At 42.9% G+C, this 8,450-nt stretch overlaps 1 pseudogene; it reads right to left on the reverse strand.

Annotated features, from left to right (window-relative positions):
• Nucleotides 1-5,651: 5,651 nt before the first annotated feature.
• On the reverse strand, nt 5,652-8,178 carry LOC140872935 (uncharacterized; annotated as a pseudogene).
• Between the last annotated feature and the right edge of the window lie 272 nt (nt 8,179-8,450).

Here is an 8,450-nt window from a genome sequence, read left to right on the forward strand (position 1 = left end):
CATCGGGATACAAACTGATAAACGCTGCGCTTCATCTCTTTCCACCAAAATCGAGTGCAAAGATCCTTATACATCTTCATGCTGCCTGGATGTACAGAGAATCGACTACGGTGAGCTTGCGATAAGGTCTCATCCCTCAAACAGAATCCTCGGGTACCACAACTCGACCAGAAAGACACAACAGACCGTCTCCTTGCAGATGAAAACCAGAAGTATTATCACCCTCAGCCAGCGGGCCAACTTCTGAGTCTTCAGATCAGAATTCTGAGCTTCCCGGATTCGTCTGTATAGCGCTGGCTCTGCAAGCTCAGAAGAGACACGAATCCCTTGTTCTTTCTTATGACGGAACGTGAATCCCAAAGAACAACACTCCTCCACTGCCTTCGAAACCGAACTGGTACGAAGGAAACTTACATAAACCTTGCGACTAAGCGCATCTGCAATGGGATTTGAAGAACCTGGATGGTACTTGATCTCACAATCATAATCCTTCAACAGATCCATCCAACGACGCTGCCGCATGTTCAACTCAGCCTGAGTGAACAGATACTTCAAACTCTTATGATCGGTGAAGATCTCGAATCGTTCTCCGTACAAATAGTGACGCCATATCTTAAGAGCAAGGACAATGGCTGCAAGCTCTAAATCATGTACGGGATAGTTCTCCTCGTGAGTCTTCAACTGTCTGGAAGCATAAGCGATCACGTGGCCATTCTGAGTCAACACACACCCCAAACCCTGGAGAGAAGCATCGGTGAAGACTACAAAACCACCTGATCCAGACGGTAAAGCAAGAATTGGAGCTGTCGTCAGACGACGTCTCAAATCACGAAAACTGTCTTCACAAGAATCAGACCAAACGAAAGAAATGTCTTTCTTCGTCAACTGAGTCAAAGGCTTAGCTATCTGAGAGAAATTCTCCACAAAACGACGATAGTATCCTGCTAAACCAAGGAAACTACGAATCTCAGAAGCTGTAGTCGGACGTGACCAATTCAAAATAGCCTCTGTCTTGCTAGGATCCACAGATACGCCATCCCGAGAAATGACATGACCAAGGAACACTACTCGGTCAATCCAAAAGTCACACTTACTCAGCTTTGCGTACAACTGTCTCTCCCTCAAGTCCTGCAGTACAGTATAGAGATGGTAGGCATGCTCATCCATGCTGCGAGAGTACACCAAAATGTCATCGATGAACACCACCACAAACTTATCCAGAAAGTCGCGGAAAACTCTGTTCATCAGATCCATAAAAACAGCTGGAGCATTCGTCAAACCAAACGGCATTACTAGAAACTCACAGTGTCCATACCGCGCACGAAATGCTGTCTTAGGAACATCCTCCTGTCGAACTCGCAACTGATGATACCCAAACCGAAGATCAATCTTTGAATAGACAGATGTACCCTGCAACTGATCAAAGAGATCATTTATCCGCGGAAGAGGATACTTATTCTTCACTGTCACCTGATTCAATTGGCGGTAGTCGATACACAACCGCATTGAACCATCCTTCTTCTTGACAAACAATACTGGGGCTCCCCATGGCGAAACACTAGGTCGAATATAACCCTTATCAAGAAGATCTTGCAATTGCTTCTGCAGCTCTTTCATTTCTGACGGTGCCAATCGGTAAGGAGTTCTGGAAATCGGTGCAGTTCCTGGCACTAACTCAATGCCAAACTCAATCTCCCTTACTGGTGGAAAACCTGGAATCTCCTCCGGAAACACATCTGGAAAGTCACGAACCACTGGTATCTCTCGGATATCTGGTTTTCCTAAGGATGTGTCAATGGCGTAGATAAGGTAGCCTTCCCCGCCAGACTCTAAGGCACGCCGAGCCTTCAGAGCTGAAACTACTGGCATCGGGGGTCGCGCTCCCTCACCATAGAAATACCATGACTCGTCATCCTCTGGACGAAACTGGACAAACTTCTGATAGCAATCCACTATCGCTCGGTAGGTAGTTAAAAGATCTATCCCAATGATGCAATCGAAATCCTCCATTGCTAGAATCATCAGGTTAGCACTAAGCTGATTTCCCTCGAAATCCAAAACACAACCCACAACTAGATGCTTGGCTAAAACCTCGCTCTCCATAGGAGTAGAAACCATTAGCAATACGTCTAAAGGAATAAACGGCAATCTATACTTCTTAGCAAAACGTGCTGAGACAAAAGAATGTGATGCACCGGTATCAATTAAAACATATGCAGGAAAACCACATAAACTACAGATACCTGCAATCATCTGATCGCTGTCAGCCTCTGCCTGCTCCTGGTTAAGCGCAAAGACCTGACCCTGGGTACGTGGCCTTAACGAAGAATGACCCCGAGAAGGAGTCTGAGTAGGCTGTCTCTGAGATTGCTGCGAATGCTGGCGCTGCTGCGAATACTGCTGCTGGAAAGGTGGCTGCTAGTACTGAGGTGGCTGAACAGATGCCTGAGAACCTCCGGAACCACTCGCTGCCCCAATCAGCATAGGACAATCTCTCTTCATGTGACCCTCCTGGTCACACTGGAAACATGCAGTGGTCGATCGACCACACTGACCTGGCGGATGTCTGCGTCGGCACTGAGTACACCGGTTCGGTCTCTGTCCACCAAAATGATGCACTCCACCAGATCCAGAGGAAGAAGAAGAAGTACCTCCTGGCTTCTTGAAGGACTGTCCTCTTGGACCCAAAGGACTAGAGCTCGCTGGCCTGGACGAAGAAGAGTAAAGTCCCCTGTTCCTCCGAATACTGTCCTCGGCCTGGCGACAATGGTCCACCAAATCCTCGTAAGTCCCATCTTCGCCCACAACAACCATACGATTAATGTCAGGGTTCAAACCCTGAAGGAAATGATCAAACTTCGCCATAGAGCTATCAACAATATGAGGACAAAAGGGTAGCAGATCAAAGAACTTCTGCTGGTACTCCTCGATCGTCATCGTCCCCTGTCGCAAACTCAACAACTCACTGGCTTTCGCCTAACGAAAAGCTGGAGGAAAATAAAATCTCTGATAAGCAGTACGGAACTCGACCCAAGTAGCTACACCTCTAGCTGCTATGAACGGTGCGGAAGTAGATCTCCACCACTTCCTCGCTCTGCCCTCAAGCATAAAGGCAAGGATCTCCATCCTATCCTCAGCCGTGCAACGGAACTCCTGGAAGCCCTGCTCCATCCTCTCCATCCAATCCTCCGCCTCTTCAGCTGTCTCACCACCCGTCAAAGGCTTCGGGCTAACTTCCTTGAATCTGCGCATATTCACTCGCCTGCGCTCCTCGGGTTGTCCCCGACGTCTACGATCATTTGGATCGCCCCAACGACCGCCGTCTATGCTACCGTGACTCTCGTCATAATCTGCCATCTGTTACATAAGAACAGATAATTACTTAATCCGCTTTACGATATTCCCAGTGCAATGCGTCGCTCTGATACCAAAAATGTAGTGACGCAACCCGGATCTACTATCTAATCAGAGTTATAGTAAAAGCGCACGCAATAAAATCCTAAAGTGTAAAGAGCGGATAATTAAAATACAACAAATCCAATCGGCAGAATACAACCGACGTTATCACAAGTGTATGAATACTGTTTTACAACCAAATCGAAGGTTCAGGATAAATAAATCCCTACCCTCTACAACCTCGCACTCCCCAAGCTCAATCCTGCTGAGAACCGCCTGGACCGTCCAGCCTCAAACCTGCCCCGCCACAAGGTACACGATACCCAAACACAGGGGCGTGAGCTAGAACGCTCAATACGAAGCAATGATATAATTACAAATATGCGCACGCAAATGATTTAAAACTCAAGTGAAAACACTTGCTCATGGCGCCAGAAATATATAGTACCGGCTAGAGAGCTACTCCGCGGGGTACTCGTATACTCCATATCAGGGCTGAGCCAATCCCATCCTGACCCGAATCCAAAATAGGATACAAGTCTTATATGGAAACTGTCATACCTGACTCGAGTCCAAAATAAGATCATTGTTCCCTATGGAGACTGTCAATGACTCACATCTATCCGGATGCAGTCACACGTAAAATCATGTATGTGCTAAGACGGTAAAAACATGCTAAAACATGATAAAACATATAGCACATACTCATGCAACATATAAGCAAATATATCATGCCGGCTATCTCGGTCAGTACTTACGTACCTCTAACACTGCTGGTCAAACCTAGCTCCACTGACCTAGACTCCAAGCCTACTAGTCCAGTCTACCGCTACTACAATGCAAATATCCATGCATTAATAATTAAGCTCTAAAAGCCTTAATTAAGCTATTGCATACTCCTAAATATTTTTAGGATGCCAAAGCTATACCTGCGTTCGTCGTTAGCCCTTTGCTAATGATAGCCTCAAAACTAGGTCAAAGCTTCGCGACGACGTCTAGATCACTAAGCCACTTCCGGATTCCCCATAGGACGCCTAGATCTCCCTAGATCTGAGTTAGAAGGCTTAGGAATCAAGAGAGAAGAGAGGAAATTGGTGCGAGAAAATGAATTCTCGGACCCTCTATTTATAGGCAACGTTCGGAGCCTCCGAACCCGGTTCGAACCGTCCGAACTCGATCGAAACCTCCGATTGCTCCTTCGGAGCGTCCGATCGCTCAATATTACGTCAGCCATGACGTCACCTTGCTGACGTAAACGATGACGTGTGCCCTGGTCCAGATCGGAGCTTCCGATCTTGCCGACGGAGTGTCCGAACTCGATCGGAGCCTCCGATCCTGGCACGGAGCTTCCGATCCACTTTGGTTCGTCCGAACTTCCTCTTCGGACCGTCCGATCCTGCTGAACCAATTCAACTAATTCGAGTGCTCTGAATCCATTTCTGAAGTCCGTTATCCCAACAGGAACTTATCTAATCATGTTTTACTTAATCTAAACATAATCACGTGATTAATTATTTATTTAATCACTAATCAGAAATGCGGGTTACTACAAGGTAAGTAGCCACGGGCCCAAGCGCCCAGGATTTCGTACTAAGGAGATAGGAGAAAGTGCTTTGGAAATCCTACCAGCCCGACACAGCCCGTTCACTACTGCCATCCTAGGCGAGGTGCTAAAAGCTGGAGTGAAAATAGCAAATCTTCTAGAGTAATGGCTCAGGAGACCCTCATGATCACCTAGACATGTTTTATGCAAAATCCGATCTATATGACTTCAGCGATGCTACGTATTGCAAGATCTTTCGGACTACACTGACTAATCGTGCACTGGCGTGGTTCAATAAACTCTCAGTAGGAAACATTGCAAGCCTGGAACAACTTATTCAGCGTTTTCTCCATCAGTTCTCAATTAATCGAAAATACCCTAAAACTGCATCGTACCTATTCTCGGTTCACTACAACAAATATTGTCAAACACAACACTATAAAGACAACGGTTTTCAGCAAAAACCGTTGTTTTTACACTTTAACAACAGTTTTATATAAAACCGTTGTAATATGTCCAAAACACGCGGGTTTTTTAGCCTATGACAACGGTTTTTAATAACCATTGTCTATGAACGGATTTTTTTTAACCTACAACAACATTTTTATTAACTGTTGTCTATAAAAGTGTATTTGGTGTTGCACGACAATGGTTACTATTCCGTTAAGGTTTGGTTTTAATATTAAAAAATACAACTTTTATCTCACTCTCATTAATACTCCACGACTCTCACTCTCACACTTCCATCTTCGTCGCCCCGCTCCAATTGACCCAATCCTAGCTTCTCCTCACAACTCACCGCCCTCTTCTCCGCCCCGCTACTTCCATTTCCTCCACCCATCTCCGCCCCTATCCCTAGCTGAAATACCACCCACCCATTGTCGCCAACTACGTCCCTTGCATTCACCGCCGCCCCTTGAATTTCCCCCTCCTGTCTGCGCTTGCGACGTTTGTTGTTAAATGTTTGAGTAAAACTACGCTTGGGTTGTCCTAACCATCATGTTGACGCCATTGTAGCAAGGAATGCCGACCTGAATCTTCAAAGTCGTGCCCCTGTTTGACCGTAGTTGTGCGAGAAGTTAGTGTTTTTAATTTCTTTTTATTTCTACTTTTATGTTCCTTTATCGAATCTTTTAAGGATCTATAGACTTCGAATCCTTCCTACATTGTTGATTTATCTTGCCATATTTCGTTCTTTTTTGTTGTTGTTAAGGTTTGGCTCTTTTACATATTCGATAAATACCTAGCTCAAAACAAAGGGTGACCCGAGGGTAGAAAGAAATCAACACTTTTTATTCAAATTTACTATGTATCAATCTGCTTAAACATTTGCCCTCGTTCATTCTCGGGTCTATAGAAAAATCATGGACCCGCACAGAAGAATAAGCTTAGCAGTAGAATCACTTTGTTCAAAACATATGTTTGGTTAATTACTTTTAATTGCAGTCACTCTCTTGTACTTAATATTCATAGTAATTATATAACAGAGAGATGGTAATTAGGGATATTCAAAATTTAACCTAAAAGTTTGTCACAGAGAGATCATAACAAGAGCCAACTTAAGGACAAGATGGTTTCTGGCAGCTTAGAAAATTATACAAAAGAAAAACATCTGATAAAATTATTCTTGAATCCAAGAGCATTAAAGCAAATCAAACATAATTTGTAGCGACAAATAAGTCACAGATAATAAGGATAAGAAGCAAACAAACCAAAGGAATTTCACAACACATCGTTACACTAATCTGAGTCTTGTTCCAGTGGTTGAATACTTTGCTCATTCTTGAAATAATTATCTGGATCAAACCGATATTTCACCTCCGCCAGTTTATTGAAATTATTTTTGAAATACACTTTACCCCAGGCAGAAGCCTGTGTTTTTAATTTTTTTTTCATTTCCACTTTTTTGTTCTTTTATGGAATCTTTTAAGGATCTCTGGCATTATTTTTTCAGGTCTTGTGATCTTTAAATGTCAATAGGAAGAGGAAACTCAAGCTGGGCAGAGGAAAATGATTCCAACGACATAGATTTGAGGCCTCACAGAATTCTCTAGATTTTTTTGATTCCCTTCCTGCCAATTTCGTGGTGAATGGGAATGGATTAAAAATCCATGCCATAGTAGAGTAGCGACAGAGTTTGGAAGGTACTCCACTTATTGGTTAGGTTGGTGATGCACATAAGGATTTGTACTGCTTGTGATGTTGTGTAGTAAATTTAATTACTGGAGTTCTTCATCTGAATGATGCATGTATTTCTTGTGATTTATGAGCTATGGAATAACTTGTATTCTTCAGTTTTAATCTTCACCAATTGGGATGATATTATGAATAATAATATGATCATATAACCTTTCAGATTGGTTAATATACTTCATCTTTGGTATGAGTGTATTACATATTGGCATATCAAAAGTTATGATCAGATCTGATTGAACTTGCATTTTACGATACTAAGTTATTTTGAGGATTAGTCTATGCTACCCTATGTATCACAAGTTGTTGAACTTGTTAAAACATGTCTATGTCTCGTATAATGTATGTTTAGAACTCATAAATCCGATAGAAAAGTGGTTGTCCTAAGATATAGGTGTTAAAATTGATAAAAACTTCGATTTTCATCGTCAAGAAAAATCACTTTTTACTTGATGTTATATGAGGTCCTAATGATTTTCTCGCACTTCGAACGGCTCAAATCGGGGAGAAGCTCGATCAGTGTGCATACTACTCCAGCTTTGATGGCTTTCAACCTAGATTTTTTCGAAGCTTCCAACACTTGAAGCAGCACTTGTAGAGCACAAGGACTTGTTGTTGTACAGTTCTCGTCCGATAAAATCTATAAAAGTTACTTGAAAAAGTCAACCCCTGATCCTGTACTACATAATTCCATTCATAATCAGCTCTTCCCAGCTTCTGAAATGTCGAAATCACGCAGAATCTCGCTTCCTTGCTGCCCCTTTGAAGCATGATCGCCATAGATTTCATGCATTCGGGTTTCGTCAAAAGCTGGGAAATTCTTTCATCTTCTTCCGAGAACGGAACTAATGAAGATTAACGTCGAAAGCCTCTTCACAATCTCTAAACGACACGAAATCCAAATTCTCAACTAAAATCTGCACAATAATCTTCACAAGAACATCAAATCCTACCGATCTCTTGAAATCCTCCTTCACCTGATCATCTCTCATTTTAATGACAGACCTCAGTTTCCTCAAATAATTCACCTTATTTGAGGAAACCATGGGAGTTGAAAGAACCTCCAAGTGGCTACGGTATTCCACAGGATGATTGGAGTTCCTTTGTAATCACTCGTATGTCCGATGACTTCATGGTAAGATCAATTATTAATTAGTTCTTAAAAAAAGTTGACGACATGTCATTATTATATATACCGATACATTAACACATGTCGAACGTTTAATTAATTAGAAAGTAAGTGATGAGCAAAATAAGAGAAGAAAGCAGAAATATACCCACATCGGCTTTCCCGTAAAGGATATGCACGCTTTGCTGA

This window comes from Henckelia pumila, unplaced genomic scaffold, assembly GCF_033568475.1.
Source record: "Henckelia pumila isolate YLH828 unplaced genomic scaffold, ASM3356847v2 CTG_512:::fragment_1, whole genome shotgun sequence".
NCBI lineage: Eukaryota > Viridiplantae > Streptophyta > Magnoliopsida > Lamiales > Gesneriaceae > Henckelia > Henckelia pumila.